Consider the following 19879-nt stretch of genomic DNA (forward strand, 5'->3'; position numbering starts at 1 on the left):
ATACAATATTTCTATACTATATATTCTGAGTATAATTGTATATATATTCAGTTTAACAATAGATAATATATTGAATATATAAAATATTCGATATATTATCTATTAATAAATATTTAAAAATTGTCGACAATTCATACGACAATTCATACATCGCCATCTAGATTCTAGCCCCAAAGTAAGCTTAGCTTAGCTTGTGTTATGGGTACTAAACTGATGAATATGTTTTTGAATAATATACAAAACTTCTAATGATATAGAGATAAATACGTAGCCACTAAAAAATATTCATGTTCACACAATGTTCTTTAGATGTGGAAAAAACACAAAGAAAGCAGGATCGCTGCCCACTGCGCCAATCGGCCGTCAAACAAATAATAAGTACAATACTACAATGTTCCTTCGAGTAGGCATAGAAAACAAAATGGAAAATCAACGTAATGCTAGTTATTATGATGAAAAATCAAAACAATCCCTGTACTGTTATTAGGTCCACGACGTGACTTATCACACGTTTTGTACTTATTGCCGGTAGTAGGAATTATTTAATCAAATGGATTGTTCACATATTTATTTACGTTGACACTAGTTAAAACTAGTCAATACGGCATACAATTTTCCATATGCGTGTATGATCGAAAATTCCTCACATTACCAGTCAGAAATTTTAGTTACGAAGGGTTCCGAAGTATATATTCCTTATACTTCCTTCCTTCGCACCCTGAAGCCTTTCATTCAACTTAAATACTAAAATAAAACGAAACAACAGCCATCATGCCCGCAAGAAATCGCAAAAATATCGTGTCGTAGGGTATTTTGCAATTTTTTATTTTTGTAAACTTCATCACCAAAGCTTTACATCGCTCGATAAGCCCTGGCTCACAAATTTTCAATCTGAATAAAGTGGGATATTTAAAATCTAAACTCAAGTATAAACCTTTTAGTTTTCCTATTTACCTACAACCATAGTAGGCTTTTAGTATTACCCAGGCATTGCAAATTTCCTGCTCTTTTGATTAGTTTTTACCGCTTATTGTTATTGCTTTGATTGAGAATTAAGTGAAACATCTTTTATCCTACAGTTCGGTTCGGTTCCTAATATACTAAGGTTACTTTCAAATTAACAGGTTAAAACTACTGTTAACTGTGCCTGCCGGCCTGAAGTTACAACGTTTCAGTGTAAAGTTACAGAAAAGAGATGGTGCATATAAATAAACATATATCTTTTTTAAAGATATCCACTGTTTCTTAAAGATGTTCACCGTAAAAGCAAGTGATACTTAATTGTTAAATGTGCGTACCGGGGAACTCGTCCCCCCGAAATGAGGCGGTCACCGCTTCTAAGGACAAATGGAAAAAGTTAATAGCCTCAGATACAGAACTTAAGACTTATATCCAAGGCATGAGGCTATGCTATGAGGAGTGCAAGTGTACTAGCGCGGTGCAACCTGAAGCGGTATCTGTGAAGCAAGTGACACTAGGCGCCATGGCAACGAGGTCGAGCATCCGATTACAAACTTCCTATTACACTATTAGATAAAAATAAATGGTTCTCATTGAGGTGCTGAGTGCTGCTAAATGATGTTTAAAGAACTTAAACTATTAATAAAATCTTTGTAGTTCTTCACAGGGAAAATAATATAACTAAGTATCTGTATGCATATTTCTGTCTAAATAGTTCAGAAGTGACCTCTAACGAAAATTTCAAGTGCCTTTTTCTTTGTTAACTATTTATTAAAATGTTGGGAAAAGAAAACATAGTAGAGTGTAGGCCTAGTATTTTTGCATTAGAACGTGCAAAATATATTTTCGCTTGGTAAAAGCCATCGGTGAATCTACGCGCCATGGCAACAACTAAGCAATATTATAAAATTCTTAGTATTTTTCCTTCCTACAATCCTTCGTTGGATGAGAATAAGATATTGTTGTTATGAAAATCCTACGCAATTTCTTATCTAATTATATTTGAATTACCAACATGGATTATTTTAAGCATCATCAGTCTATTATCGACCGGCTCTCCCATAGTAGAGCACTAACCCAACGCGCTATTCAATGCAGGTCCGCGGGTTTAAACGATTTTAAAGACTTTGTTGTCATAATAACCGGGACTGACGACGTATAGACCGAATAAATGTTCACCGCCGATTTCCAAAATAATGAGAATTTTAAACGGAAAAATTCCCAAAAATTTTTGACTCGACTCGGCAATTGAACTTTGTATCCCGTGATTCGTAGTTGGACAATTTAACTACTAGATCAACGAGGCAGATAATTGTAAAAATGTATCTATAGTATTGAAGGTGTTTTAAAATGCAATCTAAAGCGATATCTGATAAGCCTAGAAAGTAGAAACTAAATGCCACGGGCTATTCTTACTCTTTATCAACATTAATTAGATAAACCTATAAATAGGTTTATAATGTTTCTACTGAATAGAAAAGTAATTATTCTTTGATGTAAGTATATGGAAAAGAGATTGGTACCACGGAAAAATCCTTCAGCACATTACAATCAAAAAAAAACAAATGTCTTCAAGCAGTGTGTAGCCATTGATGACATCGCGCTCTGAAACGTTGTTGATAATTATAACTGTGACCTGATAAGAAAGCTTCGTCATTCAGCGGCCTTCAGCAAAAGCCACTCTTATCACTAGGTGCGTGAGAGATAACTTAGAAGATCCTTATAACAACCAGATAGGTATCTAAAATCGATTGAAAACTACGACTTATTCATTATAAAATTAAAGAAACACTTCTTAAAATCGAACCAATCACCTATACCTGAACTTATAAATAAAATCATATTTGTCTTTCCGCTGGGCCGTCTATCGGTAACCACCCTTTTTTTGAGCTTGCTTAAAGTGGCAAATGCAACCTTACGGGATAATTAAGTTTATAGTTCCTTATTACTGTAAAAAACTTCAGCCTCTCGTTAACCATTAAAAAGATTTTTTTTACGATTGCCTAAACACGACCGCAGAACTTCATTATCCAACGTTTTCTATATTAAAACCATCATTATTAAAAATGTAAAAAGGTAGATCTAGAAAATCAGCTGCGCGATTTATGTTTTCAGGGGTCTGCACTCGTCACTTGTTACAGCCCTGAAAACTAAAAATTTACTGAAAAGTATACATATATTTTTTTGTAAATTCATAATCATTGTTGACATTGAAGCTAAACATTGCACGTGAGCTAACTTCTCCAACCGCCAAAGCTCGGCAACAGGGAAAAGAAGTTTACTCCCTTTTAATATTGTACGTATATTATTAGAATACAATCTCTTGCCCGGTGTTCTCGTTTTCGTTTATTACGGTTTTTATCAAATCCCGAAGGATCCGTTTATTCCTCCCTGGAATAAAAAGTAGTCTATGTTACTCTCCGTCTTTTCAACTTACTCAAGATAGGTTGCAAAATCAGGGCGTAAAGTAACGACAAACAAGCAAACACACTCTCGCATTTATAATATTAGTATGGATTATTTCTTACGCTATTACGCTAGTACGGAATTCTGGGCAGCTACCACAATGCGCAGCACAAAGTTACACACCACTGATGCGCATGTTACGCTGTATGTTAGAGTAGTTATGTAATCACCGTTCATAAATTATAGGAAAAATTATTGCGCTGGTACGGACACGTTATCAGACGACCCGCAGACCACATGGTACGAATAGCCCTGGACATACCGATGACGAAGCGTGGGCGCGGAAGACCCCACCTGGCTAACGACGCGACGGTCCAAAATGACCTGAAGCTAAATAACATTAACGTGGAAACCGCTCAAAACCGAGGAACAATGAATGGAGGAAACGGACAAGGAGAGCCGAGAGTGTGAGAATGGATTAAACACTGGGAGAAGAAAATAAATATTTTGCCCTTTCCGCGTTGACAGAATTTCTCCTGTCCATATAAGTGATGCTGTACAATGAAGTCCTAGTTACTTCGTGCGGTACTTATGGTTTTTCAACAAAGTCTGTTAGAACTAGCTGGTAAAATTATTTACAAATAGAACTTGCCATAGCCCGCAGCGCCTCTCCGTGGTAGCACTTACGATTTAATGTATGTAGATATATAAAATATATTATTATAATATCAAAAAGAAATTTCAAAGGACGTCCGTCGGATGCGTGAACATTTCTGAAGTAAATCAATACGGCCCGAGCCAGATCATACATTTGGATTTATAAATTTTATGATGATGTTCTCTCGGTAATGTATATTTTTGAAAGGCACGTGTAATGTACAAACGTGCTCGTATATTGCTGAGGATATATACATACAATAAATAAATCATTAGCAACTTGAGAATACGGAGAAAACCACCTAAAAATTCCGCTACATTTGTACGACGGGCGTCTTTGTTTCACGCAACAACGTAGCCATGGATTGGTGTGATGGATTTAGTTATATACGAGTAGAGACAGTAAATGGCATGTCTACTCATATTACTGAGAATGTACGCTTCCGTATCAGAAAACAGGAAAACGCGGACCAAGTAGGCAACAAAAGCTTAATTGGTACTGTTAAGAATATTTTATTTCGAATAAGAATCAGATAAACTGCTTCTAAAATATTATAGCGATAAAGCTATGTGTATGCTAAATTTTTTTTTGAAAGTCTTCAAAAAATAGTTTTTAATTCGACCACAATGGCCTTCAGATTGCTGCTGAATTTCGCGGTAGCCAAAAATTTATGTGAATTTACACAATGCAAGTTTAATTTGCAATAAACCACGACAAACTTACATGCAAAAACTTCTATGTACCTATGTAAAACGCACACTACACAGGGGAGGCATTTTTTTATGTCGTTGACGTTTTGCTTTAGAGTATAACTCTCCTTCCTTTTTAAGAGGTTATATAATAATAATATTTTGGTTAAGGTATGTAAAATGCAGGGTCTTTATAAGCGAATGTTAGTTGTTACTTACTTTAATCGAAAACAAACAGCACAAGAACATGACTGAATATAGAATTAAAATATTAAGATACATACGTCAATGCGTTCAAATATTGAGTTTTAGTCTTAAATTGTACTTTCCTTAAACATATTTATATGATATAATGATAGTATATGTTGACAAATGAATTCAAAGTATTACATTGATTACGTCAAACAAAAACATAAATCTTGTGATGTAGTCAATAATATTGAGTGATTGGTGAATCGATGATGTGCGCAGGCGGTGTTATTTCAGTAACAGATAAGTCCTTAGTACTTTAAGTATGTGCATGTTCTTATGATTTTGGCGCCGTCTGCCAAGGCAAAGAACATTAGTTATAGGAAATTTACATAAGCGTACCTACTTACTCGTATCTGCGAAATAAACGATGCATTTACAATCATATTCAATTGCAAATTGTACGAATTAATCCAATATTATATTTATCATTAACACCCCAAGAAAGGTTTAAGCCGGTTACCGGCCTAGTGCGGATTGGTAGACTTCACATGCATTTGAGAACATTATGGAGACTCGGGTTTCTTCACGATAATGAAGGTGACGGTGAAGGTAAAGCATTTTTTTAAATTCCACTACAAGTCAGCCTTTGCCAGCAATCTCAACTGGTAGTGCGATGATGTGTCAGATGGTAGCGGGCTAGCCTATTAGTGAGTATAGCAGTTATTAAAATCATACCCCTAATCCGTTTTTACGCGACGTCGTACATCATATCAACCCATTACCGGCTCACTACAGGGCACGGGTCTCCTTCCACAATGAGAAGGGGTTAAGGCCATAGTCCACCACGCTGAACCAGTGCAGATTGATGGACTTCACACACCTTTGAAAACATTATGGAGAACTCTCAGGCGTCCAGGGTTCTTTCACCGTTGAAGCGAGTGATATTTTAATTACTGTAAACGCACATAACGTTGAAAAGTTAGAGGTGCTTGCTGGGATTCGAACTCTGCCCCCGAACGTCGATCTTATATCCACTGGGCTATCACCGCTCCGACATCGTACCGGAAGGCTAAATCGCGTAGCGGCACTTTGTCGGTATGGAAACTAGCCACGGCCGAACACCAGACCAGAGGAAATTCACGAATTGTAAAAACCCAAATCGCCCCTGCCGGGAATCGACACCGTGACCTCCCACTTCAAACCACGGCGCTTACCGCTGCGCCAGAGAGGTTCTCATAAGCTGAAACTGAAGGTTTATAGAATCTGCCTTACGGAACGTTGATTACGTCACTAACACAAACAAAGAGGCTTGACGTTTACAAATTGCTAAAGCTATCCTACTGAAAAAAAAAAAAAATTAAGATTTGATTCACATCCACTTAGCTTATAATATAAAAAAAAATCGGTTTACTTTCAACGGTTGTGTATCATAAAAGGCAAGATTATTCGAAGAAGGGTTCAGGTAGTAGCAAGGTAGATAGCAAACCGACATTCCTCTTTGGTTTTCCTTGGAATGAGCAGTTGATAACTGTACCTACCTACCGTACCTACCTACCTTAGAAATTAAAAATACAAAAGTACCACTACTAACTCTGATCTTTGTTGGTGCTCCTATTTTATACATTCAAATATATATCACGTTATAGTGTACCTACTTATGTTCTCTTAAGTATAGATAATTAATGTAAAACCGAATGCAATTGCTTTTAGTTATAAATTGAAGATCAAGAAAAGTATCCCTATAACTTTGGGTTTGGTTTTATCTCTATTCGTGATAAAGTTTACAAAATATTAATGCGTACAAAATTACAAAAACTCTTTATATAGAAGAATTAAATTCCTTACGCTACAGTCACCTGCCGTCAAGTGAACCAAAAATATAAATAGTTCTACACAGTGGGTCTATATAAGTTGTGAAAAAAAATCGCGTTATTACGACTCGTCAGTCACCGATGTTATGAGTGACTCTGAATTGTTGTTGTTGTTGGATAATTGTCGTAGAATCGGACACACGCCGCGACACTATGAAGTTCGCAACACTCTATGATCTCTGGTCAGTCATCAGTGATCAGATAATTAATAATTTGCTATGCTGTATTTGTATAGCAAATTACTTATTTACGTGGCATAAATAAGTAATTCGCTATACAAGATCAGAAATCCTTGCGAAAGTCGCAACGTAATTTACAACATTTGCAATTGATGCACCGACAACAAGCAGCACAGAAATATATCTTATGTTTGACTTTTATCGAACTAAAATGTGTCTTGACGGCAACGTGGCTGATGTGTGGGAAGCCTTATTCGAAGGGTTGCATTCACGGCATACCATAGCCGCGTTTTTATTTTTAAAAAAACTATGAAGTGGTCAATGACATGACCGTGGTATTGAAGCTTTATTGGTTGTATTATTTAAATTATGAACATAATTATTATTAAAGCTCTGATTTGTGCCAACTGTGTTTTACAAAAATCTGCAAACTATACTAAATATATATGTCTAAAAGTAATGCTATCCTTCTATCATTGTTGTACAAGATAGATATAGTATTAGAATTCAATCACTATAAGTGATCGATGTAGTTCTATCAATTAATTTCAGTTAATTGATTTGTATATGTGTATCCACTTAAAACTTATGTGAAAGAGCGACCTCGGTTGCTTGTAAATAAAACGTGATAGACCCAATTCAAATTCAGTGTGCCTACTAAGTACTTATAGGCGACATGTCCGTAGGCTTTAACCATACCTATGTGTCATCATCATTCAGGCCTAGTCGTCTATGTTAGACGATTCAATCATTGTCTCGGAGGCATTTTCTCCTGCGACTGTACGGACCAATTCGACCACACTTGCTACAGCAAAAGCGCATATAACGCATAATATAATGCTTTTTCATTGCTTTTACTCTTTTGTAGTTGTAATAATTAACACTGTTATTACAACTACACAATTAAACAATTTATACGAGAAATTTGTTATAGCCAAAGAGCTTAGTGGAGAAAACAGGGCTTAAATTAAGAAAAAGAACGAAACCGTATTACTTATATTATTATTTGTGACACAACCGGTTTCTAGGAGGGCCCAGCCCTTGTCGTTTTTTCAAGGATAACCGTTCTATAGTTTATTGTTGTAGAACAAACAATTGAAAGGCGTCAATAGCAGAATAACAAAGGAGGAGTGACTGCTAGTTCGATGCTATCCGTTCGACTTTTGTATAACTTTCAAATACGAAATTTTTTTTTTTTTTCTTGCGGTAGTCCAAAGCGGTGATAGCCTAACCGGTAAGGCTTCGGCTTCCTTCTTGCGAATCCCAAGCACACACTTTTAACTTCGCGTTTTAATTTAAACACTTAATTGTCACTTTTTTAATGGTTAAGGAAAACATGGTAAGGAAACCTGCACGCTCGAGAGTCCCCCATAATGTTTTAAATGGCTTGTCAATTCTACCAGCAGCATGTTGGACTGCGGCCTCAGCCCTTCTCATTCATGTAGTAGGCCGTGATGGGCTTTGATAATGATAATGATTTTTAGTTTTTAGTGATTCTGTATTTGGATATCACATAATTTACAACTTAAATTCTGTTGGCAGAAAGAATGCAATTTTTTTTAGGTAAACCGACTTAAAGTTCTCTGATCCGTCAAAGCTTTTTTTACAACGTTTATTACAACAATTTTCTACTTAGACCTTTTGAAGATCAGGCTTCAAACAATAGATCGGGGGAAACATCTAGTTAAAAAAAAAGTAGAAACACTATCTACCTATTTACTAACACATTCATAGTCTATGCAATAAGTTAAAAAGTTGCATAGGTGAATGCACTTGAATGTGCATTGTGCATGCATGCAGTGAATGCCCCCATCGTTGAATGGGACGCCATCGGGGTTCGATGACCCCGTGTTGGATCATTCTCATTAAAAAAATAGTTCACTATTGAGAAAGCTACCTTTGAAAAATTGTAGTATCTTGGGCAGTAGGAGCGTATTAAAAAAAACTCATAAGTTATTATGGGCATATGTCCATACATAAAATATGAAGAGGAAGGAAACTGAAGAGTAGGTAGGTACGTAGCTAAGTTATATAGAAACATAATAGGTATCTTTAGTAGTTAGAATTAAGAGGTCAGATAATTCACGAATTTCCTAAATATCTCATAAAATTCCGCAAGAAGGCTACATTAAGTTATTCTTAGTTACGTATCTATATTATATCTATAAGTTATGCTTAGGTGCATGCACATTTACCCATTTGATTTCAAGGTATGCTTGAATAGCTGGGATTAAAAATATGAATTGGTGGTTGACAAAGTTGGCGTTTTCTTATTACCTTCTCTATTTACTTATTCGACCAATAGGTTAATATAATAGAAACTTTTCATTCCGTTGCTTGGAATACATTGAAATATTATTGGCTTGCACTTAACAGTTCTATCAAATTAACCTTAATTGTGCGCTTCATTTGATTGGTCTTAATAAAAATGTCTCAAACGTACTATAACAAAACAAAGCATATGTATAGGTATTTCCAACTTTCGCTTATTATAAAGAAAAAAAAATCTATGGGTCGTTCTTCGAAGAGTAATGTGTATATATATAGGTATATATAGCCACAATTTTCTAGTCACATTGCTTTTTTGATATGCTGGCACTAATCTACGTTATAGGCATTGGCAATTTAAGTGAAAGTACGTAGAGTACCAGAAGAACCCTTAGTAGAGAGTCGCTCTTGCGTATCGAAACATTATACCATCGAGTCTATAGAGTCGCAAAATCAGCACTACAGATTTTTATGTTACAAACGTTATGTCATAAGCATAGCAGAAGAATGTAGTTAAATTTAAGCTTTACACCAACGATTAAAATTCCATTTTACTTTAATGTACTAGCATTTCGATACTTGAATACGCCTCTACGTTTTCAAGCGTACTGTACAGCTCGATACTGTGATAACTGTGAAATGTACCTACGTATTAGCTTATATCATATATTGAAATGCATAAATTATATATTATTTTTCTGTATTTAGGTGTTTTAATACGACTGTAAATAGAAACGATTTAACACTTTTAATTACCCACCCAAATAGATAGGAAAAAATAATTTCCTAACATTTTTATTTCGCTCATAAACAAGTATTTTAGCTTTTTTTACGTTGATGTTCTTTTATGCAGGTAAACCATTATTTATTAACCGAACAAACTTCGTCCGAATGAAGTATAGGGAGCCGCAAGCTTTGAAATCGAATATTATCAGACTATACGCGACTTTGCTTGCATTTCCAGTATAGTATTGTATTAAGTCCTTAGGTACTACACGGCAATGCATCGATGTTATTTTTTGCATGGATACAGTTACATAAATCGCTACGTAAAGTCGGCCTGTCTACTGTTTTAATACTGAAAATAGGTCTTTGTATGGATTGCATAATTTCACGGTCTTCTAACGTCTTTGATGTTTGATGTCATACATCTAAGTCGGGAGTCGGGAAACTCTAATGGCATTACCTAACCTAAAAATTAACTTGGTGTCATGTACTTACAGCGTCAGTGGTGTGCCCACAAACACAGAATGTCGGCGTTCTCAACCCATCGGGATGGACCTGGCGACAGCGGTCTATATGGTTGATCGACTGATTTAGACCGCTACTGATCTGTAAACAACACAAAATAATACCATTAAAATAACTTGTTACTTTGAACCTTCCAAAACGTTTCGTTTCGTTTCCTGTGCAAACTGTATCCTTTTATAAAATGATATATTCATTTCGACAAGCAAGTGAAGGGTACCTAAGGGGGAATAAATATACTTAGAAGTAACTATTTTACTGTGTTTCAAATTCAAATTCAAAATTTCTTTATTCATGTAGGCCTATCACAGGCACTTATGAAGCGTTCATACATGTATGTTTACATAATTGTAAGGGGATGGTGATAATATACAATTGCTCTTGAATGAATTTGCAATTATGTGTAGCCTAGTAAACTGCATGAGTTTATTTTTGCTTCTAATATTAATGTTGTTACAGTCAAAAGTTTCAATTAAGAACGCCTGACTGGTTAATTCTTGGACGTGCTACGATGTGATAGAAATAAAAAACTTTAAACACTTAAAAATGTAAACAGAAACGAACTGTAAAAAAGACATTGTACCGTACTTTTAAAAACAGATCATATAATGATTTCGAACAAAAGTAGAGCAAATATTTGTCAGTAGATACCAATAGGTAGTAAAACCTGCGTATGGATTGACCTCATTGGTATTTGATAGAGAAACAAAAAACAAGGGTTTCTAGATCAATGATCTAGGTCTGATCTGATTTGGTTGTTTGAATAAGTAGGTACGTACTCTAGTTACTTCAATGAAAAATATAGTTTACAGGTCTAAACACTTTTTGGGTTTAATATAGATGTCTGATCCTAAAATATAGGGCTTAGATCATTTCAGTAGATACGCTTCATTCGTCTCAGCTGTACTGTACCTCGGTTGGTAAACGTGTAATAACAAGTATTTAGATGGCGTTACAACAATTTCGAAGTTGTTTCGAGTTGTGAACACCTCTTCTTTAAACGTATTAAAGAAATTATAAATTAATAAGAACGAGAAAAAGCACGTTGTTTGTTTTCTTTAATTTTCAACCTTTTTGGATTGACAAAGGCTCCGTTTGCACCCTTCGGGTATGGAACCATTAAAAATCGAATAGTACACTCATAGAAATGAAACGTGTAAAAATTTCAAGTCAAATCTTTCTAGAGTTTTTTTCTCGTTTTGCGAACAGTAGATAACGTACGGAAGTAAAATTCTTAAAGGTACTTATAACAATATATATAGGAACTAGGAGGGCAAGGTTTTGATAACGTCGTAAACGTCACCAACAGGTATTATATCAAATCATCGTCACGGTAACTCATTCTCCATGGTCATATATAGATTCGGTCCATGGCATTGATTTAATATGTTACTATTTCCATGGTAACGCAGATAAAGCTCTCATCACATCAAATCGTTAAACCTTTGTAATAACTTATAGCTTAGTTATAATTTTCAAGTTGCTAAACCTTTAATGCTGTTTGCCTAAGTATTAAATATATATAGGTAATTAATTAGGTAACCATAATTAGGTAATGCCGTAACATATGTTTTAACTTTAGGGTCCTATTAAACCTGTCTTGGGTAACAAGACGTCTTTATTTTAACTGGATGGACATAAAGAATAGATCAGGCAGTTATTTAAACAGATTAAGACTTTCATCAACTACCTTGAAATTTTTATCCTTTGATTAGATCAAGGGATACAATTTACTTGTCCATCTGCCGAAGCACAGTATCAGAGAAAGGGGAAGTTTACCCCAGTTTTATATTACACGTATATTATTTAGATATTATTTCGAGCTGCGATCCTATGCTCGGAGAGTGGATTAAAGTATGGAAGAAGATAAACATTTTATCCTATCCCCGTGGAGAAATGTCTTCTGCCCATTCTAGCCGTTCTGGGCAAAGGCGTTCTCTTTCATAAGAGAGAAGAAGAGATTTAGAGACTAGCAAAATTCCGAGTTACACAACGTTTAAATCTACTTCTATAGCAGATATCCTGTATATCTTTCAGTGGCCATTTGTCCGAAAGCGGCTCAGATATGTCACCCGAAACTTTATCACCTATAATAAAGTACGCGATCGCCGTCTGTAAACAAACAATTAGTCTGCGAGATAAGATGAACGATTAGAGGCGCGGGCCGACCAAGGTGGTCTTATCTGTATAAGACAGGTAGGTACACTTGCACCGAAAATGCTGTGTTTATCGAATAACGATCATCGCAAATTACATTTTGACTAAAATTCATCTTCAAATCGTTTTCGAAAATTAGGTACCTACGGTATCAATTCATGAACATACGATTTTATGGATCGGAAAAGCCTCATCATCATCATTTAGTGTATTAATGTTCTACTACAACTAAGCGGTAATAGCCTAGTGGTTAGGACTTCGGCTTTACTTTCGGAGGGGCCGAGCCCTGTAACTTTTTTCGAGAAATTAAAATATCACTTAATTTAACGGTGAATGAAAACATCGTGAGGAAACCTGCATGCCTTAGAGGTCTCGATAATGTTCTCAAAGGCGTGTGAAATCCACCAAACCAGGCCAGCGCACTACCGCCTAAATCTTTCCTGGGTGGTATAGTGGCCTGATATTATGATGATGACCAATGTTCTACTGCTGCACGGCTAGCATAGGCAGGTGACGTTTTTCTCTCCGGGAAATGGACACAACTTTATTATCTCCCACACCTTTACCTTTATCAAATTTCCGACCATTGGCCCAAAAGTGGAAATAATATACACACGTGTAATAATAAAGGTGTCTTCTCTTCTTCTATTCTATTCTATTCTGGCAGGTGGACGCGATAATTTTATCCCATGATACCCCTATCATATATATTCTGACTCCTACCTATGCTAGCCATGCTGGGCACAGGCTTCCTATGGGAGAGGAGAGTTTATCATCTAAACTACTCATATCTGGAAAGGTCCATTAATCTTATACCTAATCTCTTATGAATTGCTCGCAAAGAACGGTGGAAAAACCGGTTATGTAAATAGATCACAGAATAAACACAGCATTAACACTCGTCAGTCGTCACATGATTGATAAATAGCCGCTGAATGCCAGTACCTATACAATTAACATGACGTGATACTACTCTACGTCCACATCGTTATAATATTAAAAAGATCTATGCAGCTATCATATGTAAATGTGCAGTATTTGGAGTAATAAATAGATGAATTGCCATCCTACACGCCTAGCACGGACAGCAGGGCTACCACAGGCAGGAGACAAAAATTATATACCCTGACAGGGGATATAATTAACTTGTCCACCTGCTAAAGCACGGGAACATGGAAAAGGAGAAGTTTACCCCCGTTATTATTACACATATATTATTTGGATATCATTTCCACTCTGAGAGTTGATAAAGCTGATACTAGATACCTATTTTTCTCTTGTCCATGCTAGCCATGCAGGAGACAATTTTCTCCTTCTTTTTTAATCCCTTGTCAGGGGAAAATTTCGGGGTATATAATTTTGTCTCATGTCTTTGTTAGACGAGCCGGAGACATAGACTTTTTATACCGGAATAACACCTAAGAACCGTTCTCATTAAAATATTAAGGAATAAGCGAGACATAGCTTAACATAAACCGTCATAAGATAATTATACTTACCGATTATATCGTCTTAACTCATAAAATAGATATCTTAGTGGAAATAGGACGCGAAAATGTTAAACATAACTATCTCGTGGCACACATGTTAGTCCTACTAGAGGCTGAGAAGAAAACTGTTATTCCGGGAAAGCAATAAGAATCCAAAGCCAATACGGATGAAGACATCGACAACGGATACCTAGCTATAAATAATATAAGTATCAGTATGACATAAATAATACAAAAAAATTAAAACAAAGAATGCAAATTTTTCTCATTAGTAACTCTACCGGTTTTACTGATTTAATTTATTAATTGTCTTGAGCCTCGACTAAGACTAAGAACGGTGATTAATCTAAATTTAGAGGTTGCTAAGTTTATAAAACTTCTCAGACATAGGTAACACGGAAAACATCAATCACACTCATCACATAATATAATGTGATAAACGGTTTAAAACCAGTGCATTATTAACGTAATCTTTATACAGGTATGCTGATTGCTGTCGACCAGCGATGTAAATCTAAGTCGTGGATTATGTACTATTATGGTTACATACTATTGCCGCTTTTATTATCGACATTATCAACCTATTACCGGCCAACTACAAGCCACGGATCTCCTCTCAGAATGTGAAGCGGCTTCGGCTGTAAGTAGTCTACCACGGTGGCTAAGTGCGAATTGGTACTTCACACATCGTTGAGAACATTACGGAGAACACTTGGGCATGTAAGTTTGCTCACAATATTTTCCATCAGCGTTAAAGCACGCGACATTTAATTAATGAAATATGGGGGGTCTTATAAAGAGGTGAAAGAGAGGGCCATGGATAGAGAAGGTTGGAAAATGCTACATAACAACAACAAGAGAAGAGCTTAGCTCTTATGTTACAGAAGAAATAATGTAACTAATGTAACGTGCCGGGGATTAAACACGGTCCCCACGAATGGGAGGCCGAAGCTCTAACTACATCATATACTATTTTTTCATCGTAATATTGTTATTAATATAATGTAGATAAAGTATTCGGTTACACTTTGGTACAAAACCATACGTATGCCAGTGAAATTCGTACTAAGCCGGTTTTTTACCGCTTAGCTATCTGGAAAGTGACCTTACTGTGTCCATGCCGCTATAACGATCTTATGCTTTCTCGATACGATAGTCTCATACGAGCGTGCTCTGCGAGTGATCAGTATTCACATCATCTTGTCGCACTACTGATAAACATCTTATACAAACGCTCATAGCTAAGAAATTAATTTTGCTGTATTATCTATCGGACAACGTTTCAGTCGTTCCATTTCTAAATACTTTTTATTCCACTACAAGTTAGCCCTTGCTGAAATCTCACCTGGTGGTATGTGATGATGCAGTTTAGGTTGGTAACGGGCTAATCTCTTAAGGGTACGCAGTTATACTAAATATACCATTATCGATTACTACGCGAAATATTACCGGAACGGCAAACCAGACCAGATCACAGAAATTATAATATCCCAAATTTCCCCCAGCGGGGAAGGAACCCGGGAGCTTCACTTATACCACAACGCTCACCATTGCGCCAGTGAGGTCGATTGGTGTCGGTATGGTTCTTACAACGTGAATAATAATATAATTTATGTTGTAGTTGTTTTGCCAAACATTCGGCGCTTCGGTCGAGAGCCATGCCCAATAGGTAATCTGTATTCGGCAAGATGGATCTCATTACATCTCTAATTTATAACATGACTAGCTGATACCGGTGACTTCTCTCGTGTGGATTAAGGTTTTTTTAGCCACGCGGACGTAACGTAGACTATGTTATTTTCCATGTCAAAGGCTACATGCATGTCAAATTCCATCCAAATTCGTTCTGCCGTTTTTGCGCGATTGAATTACAAACATCAACACTTTCACATTTATAGGAAGCAACATAGTAGGATTATGGATTTAAACGTTTAGTTACCCCTTTTAATCTTAATTTTTACGTATTATATTACTTACATTTTCAATTATACCTCGTTTTCATATAAGTATTGTGTAAATGATATTCATATGGACCGAAAAAGTTATATTAACGTGAAATCTAATTTACCTAACAACAATTTTTCCTGGCTCAATTTTCCTCGAAATACCTACCTCGCCTAGTAGCTACATGCTACTATTGTTATCACAATATCTTATCAGTGGAATACCATTTGTAATATTTTCATGAATCATACCATAGTTTCTAGAATTTTTGTCATTCCACGGATGAATGGATGGAACGGAACGGTGGTACCTATTACAATTTACAATACAAAGTAATATAGGTATTTTTTTTTAAATTGAGGGGCTAAGCAGATGGCCCATCTGATGGTAAGTGGAAAACCATCGCCTATCATCAGAGCAACACTTCACAGAGCATGCAAGCAGCACGTCCTGCAACATGCCGCCCCGTGTCCATCAATTTGAGGCGTAGGTTTTAGGCCTCATGTAAACTACAGCGTCATCCATCGTGGGTACTGGAAGGTACTGGTAGGTACGTTACGTCGTAGATACTGGTGATAGCGCAATATATTGAAATTAACCTTTGTTATAGGTAGGTAAGTGTAGAGACTTACGCCGATCGAATACGCCGAACTATAATACATTTTGGTCAGAAATATCTCGGTCCACTTATTTTTATCACGTTGATGATTGGGAATAGATTTTTTGGAAAATCTTTTTATTAAAAACTAAGCGTGAAAGCTTATACCATAGTAGGAATGCACGGTTCGTCTGACTTTTGTTGAAAACAATCTAACTCGGTCTTGCAATGTGGTATTAATTATAGAACGGTGAAAAGAATAAAAGGTTTTTTAAAATGCAATCCATATGGAATGAAACGGTTGGATTGTTTCCTAATAAAAGGTTTAAGCTCTCTGGTTTAGTTAATTTATTCTTGTTCGTATTAAAACACATGATTATTTTCATGCAATGCAATCTCATCTCGTGGTGATATACTTAGTTAACTAGAAAACTATACAAATTCAACATTAATTGCTTATTTTCAAGCGAAATGTCAGTTCTAGCGGTGAATTAACTCAAGATCACTAGCAAGCCTCACTAATTACAAATCAGTACGCAATTTGTCCCGTAGTTGCTGTTGACATAATTATTCCACAATAACAGACTCGTAATTGAAAAACGTTTGTTATTTAATATCTGATAACCTTGATCACTGACCGTCAAGTTTATACCTTTTGTTATTCTTTAACCTCAACCCATGCAAAGTCGTTAGAAATATTAACTTAAACTTTAGAGCCAAAACAAAAACAGCAAAAAGTTGCGTATTTCAAGATTCAGCGCACTAGGCCGATAAAATTGGCAGGAATAGTAAATGGTAGGAAGCCAGAAGAATACAATACTCTTTATTTGTACACAACTCAGAAAAACGATAAAAAAAAACAAACACATGAAGCAGGATACAAAAGGCGGCCTTATCTCTAAGTGGCGATTAGGCCTATAACAAAATTATCTGGGTAAATACTAGCCTAATACGCTTCGGCGGTTTTTTACGTGGCATGACTTACGTTTACGTAGGTCGGAACGGAATATTTGATATAGGTCTATGACGTATATCAAATATTCCGTATCTAGGCACCTACTTAGTTTACCATATTTTTTTCCGCACTTGCGATATGTCGATGTTATCTTTCCTTTGGTTAGGCGACCGATAAGGACACGGGCACCATAAATCATTATTAACAGTTTACTTATCGAGTTAACTTTAAACACGAGAATTACATGAGCATTGGCCTCAGGTAGTACAATTTGATGGAATTCCAGTAATTCAAGGCAGACTTCTTACAAATTACAATTTCCTGAAGTTGGTACGCGAAATTTTTGTAGAGGCTACAACTCTAAGGTTCAATGACGATGATGCAAATACATTTCACGAATATTGTAAACATTTACTACACCAATATATTAAAGTGAGCTCTAAAGAGGCATTTATTTTTAGCTATAGAAAAATAGGTAGCAGTCTTGAGTTGGGCCGTAAAAATATCCTATTTCATAATTGCCCTAGGGTAGGTACGGTGTACGATAGCCCATGTCTAAGGAAGCAGTGCATTCCGAAATTTACAGTACCTAGGTAATAATATATACAATGTACATAATAAATAGCCAAGTAGGTACCTTCCTACTAATGAGCCTTCTTCTATAAAGAATTTACACTTTAAAATGGAATTAAAGAAAAGACAAATGGAATATGAGGAGTAGAGTAGCCGTTTTCTTGCAAGCGCCTGAGTATCATCAATTTATCAAACATCATCACATAACATCAGCTGTGATGCGATCACATAACTAAAATGAATAAAACTGTCTCCAGTTTTACAAGACTACATTTAATATGTTTTTGAAACCTCAGATACCTACCTAGGTTGGATAAGTTTTATTGAATGTACAGTAATTGTTAACTAGTAACCTAACACAGAAATATAAATATTGAATAAGTACCTAGTAGGTAAGTAGTACGTATAAAATGAATCATTGTGAGGAACATTTTTGCTTCATTAATGGCATGTCCCGCCTCGCAACGTTCTAAATATACGAACCACGTGTTCTTTTACCCAATGAGGGGACAATGTTCGGTTCAAAATCCGATTGAGGTCAAGTGCCTTACGTCTAGACGTCCCCAGTCCTAAATATTAAATTCCAAATGTTAAGAAGGCATCTATGACGTTGTGCTTAAAATTTCCTCCTTTTTTCTGTATAATAGTTAAGTGTTCAGTTCACTGTAGTCTGGACGTATTATTAATTTCATGTTACGTATTAAATTATACTTTATTTCGAGAGAAATCTGTGCTGCTAGCTTGATAAATATCACGTATTTGCTACAGCTTCATACCTAAGAGAAAGCGTACCAAATGAAATCTTAGTACGTACCTACCTTAGTGAATATCTACCTAATAAACGAGAATATGAAATTTAGTACAAGGCAACTTCTATAATCGATGTTTTTCAGGGAAAACCTTTGCGTTGTGATAGTTGTGCAATATTATGTCAAAGTAATGAAAATTTATAGAAAACAACTTACGTTTGCATCGATTTTGCTCTTGATTTTCAGGTGGCCTTTAACGTAGGACGCACAGAAGGGACTACATTTGAATTGGCACTAATAAGGGCTTTCGTGCGAACTACAATGAGCCCTGCGAGACACGACCGCACTTTGTTACATCGAAATGACGATTGTCGATTAGTGGTTATGTTTAGTGACCGTCGCGAGCGCACGGAGCGGCGGATCCCCTTGATGATAGAACGTAGTTAACGACGCGAATGTCGCATTTGACGACTGATAAAAAATAATTAAATGAATTAAAGACTATTTTATGACTGTTTATTTGGAAATTAACAACAATAAGTTTTACTTTCTCTTAATAATAACTATTTACAGAATATTTTCGCAAAGAAGAGTCTTAAGCTGAACTCTACATTTTCATTTTTAGTTATCCTTAGCCTTGTTTGTTAATGGGAATTTCGTATTTAATTGGATTTTATTTTATTTAGATAGTTTCTAACATAATGCAATCATTGAAAATATAAAACATAAATAATACCCAATAGTGCTGCGAATTAAAACGCCATCTGTTCCGGCCGAACGACATTATTTTGGCATGCTAGTAGTACAGTTATCACGGTTCTTGCGTTCAGTTTGTTCGAATACAGCATGTAGTTTATCAAAATGACAATAGATGGCGCCGATGGTTTTATAGTTAAGTGAAATATTTACAAAGATACAAATATTGATATGATAATTCAAGGT

The 19879-nt window shown here is 35.8% G+C and overlaps 1 protein-coding gene across 1 annotated transcript in view; it reads right to left on the reverse strand.

The window, feature by feature from the left end:
* The window catches only part of LOC120628566 (putative phospholipase B-like lamina ancestor), a 36102-nt gene extending 16776 nt beyond the window's left edge, over positions 1 to 19326 (reverse strand). Inside the window, exons 1-2 of the mRNA XM_039896995.1 lie at positions 19154 to 19326; positions 10445 to 10555 (exon numbers count right to left, since the gene is read on the reverse strand). The gene's annotated coding sequence lies outside the window, so the exon portion shown is untranslated. The remainder of the gene's footprint in view (positions 1 to 10444; positions 10556 to 19153) is intronic.
* Between the last annotated feature and the right edge of the window lie 553 nt (positions 19327 to 19879).

This window comes from Pararge aegeria, chromosome 13, assembly GCF_905163445.1.
Source record: "Pararge aegeria chromosome 13, ilParAegt1.1, whole genome shotgun sequence".
In the NCBI taxonomy this organism is placed as follows: domain Eukaryota; kingdom Metazoa; phylum Arthropoda; class Insecta; order Lepidoptera; family Nymphalidae; genus Pararge; species Pararge aegeria.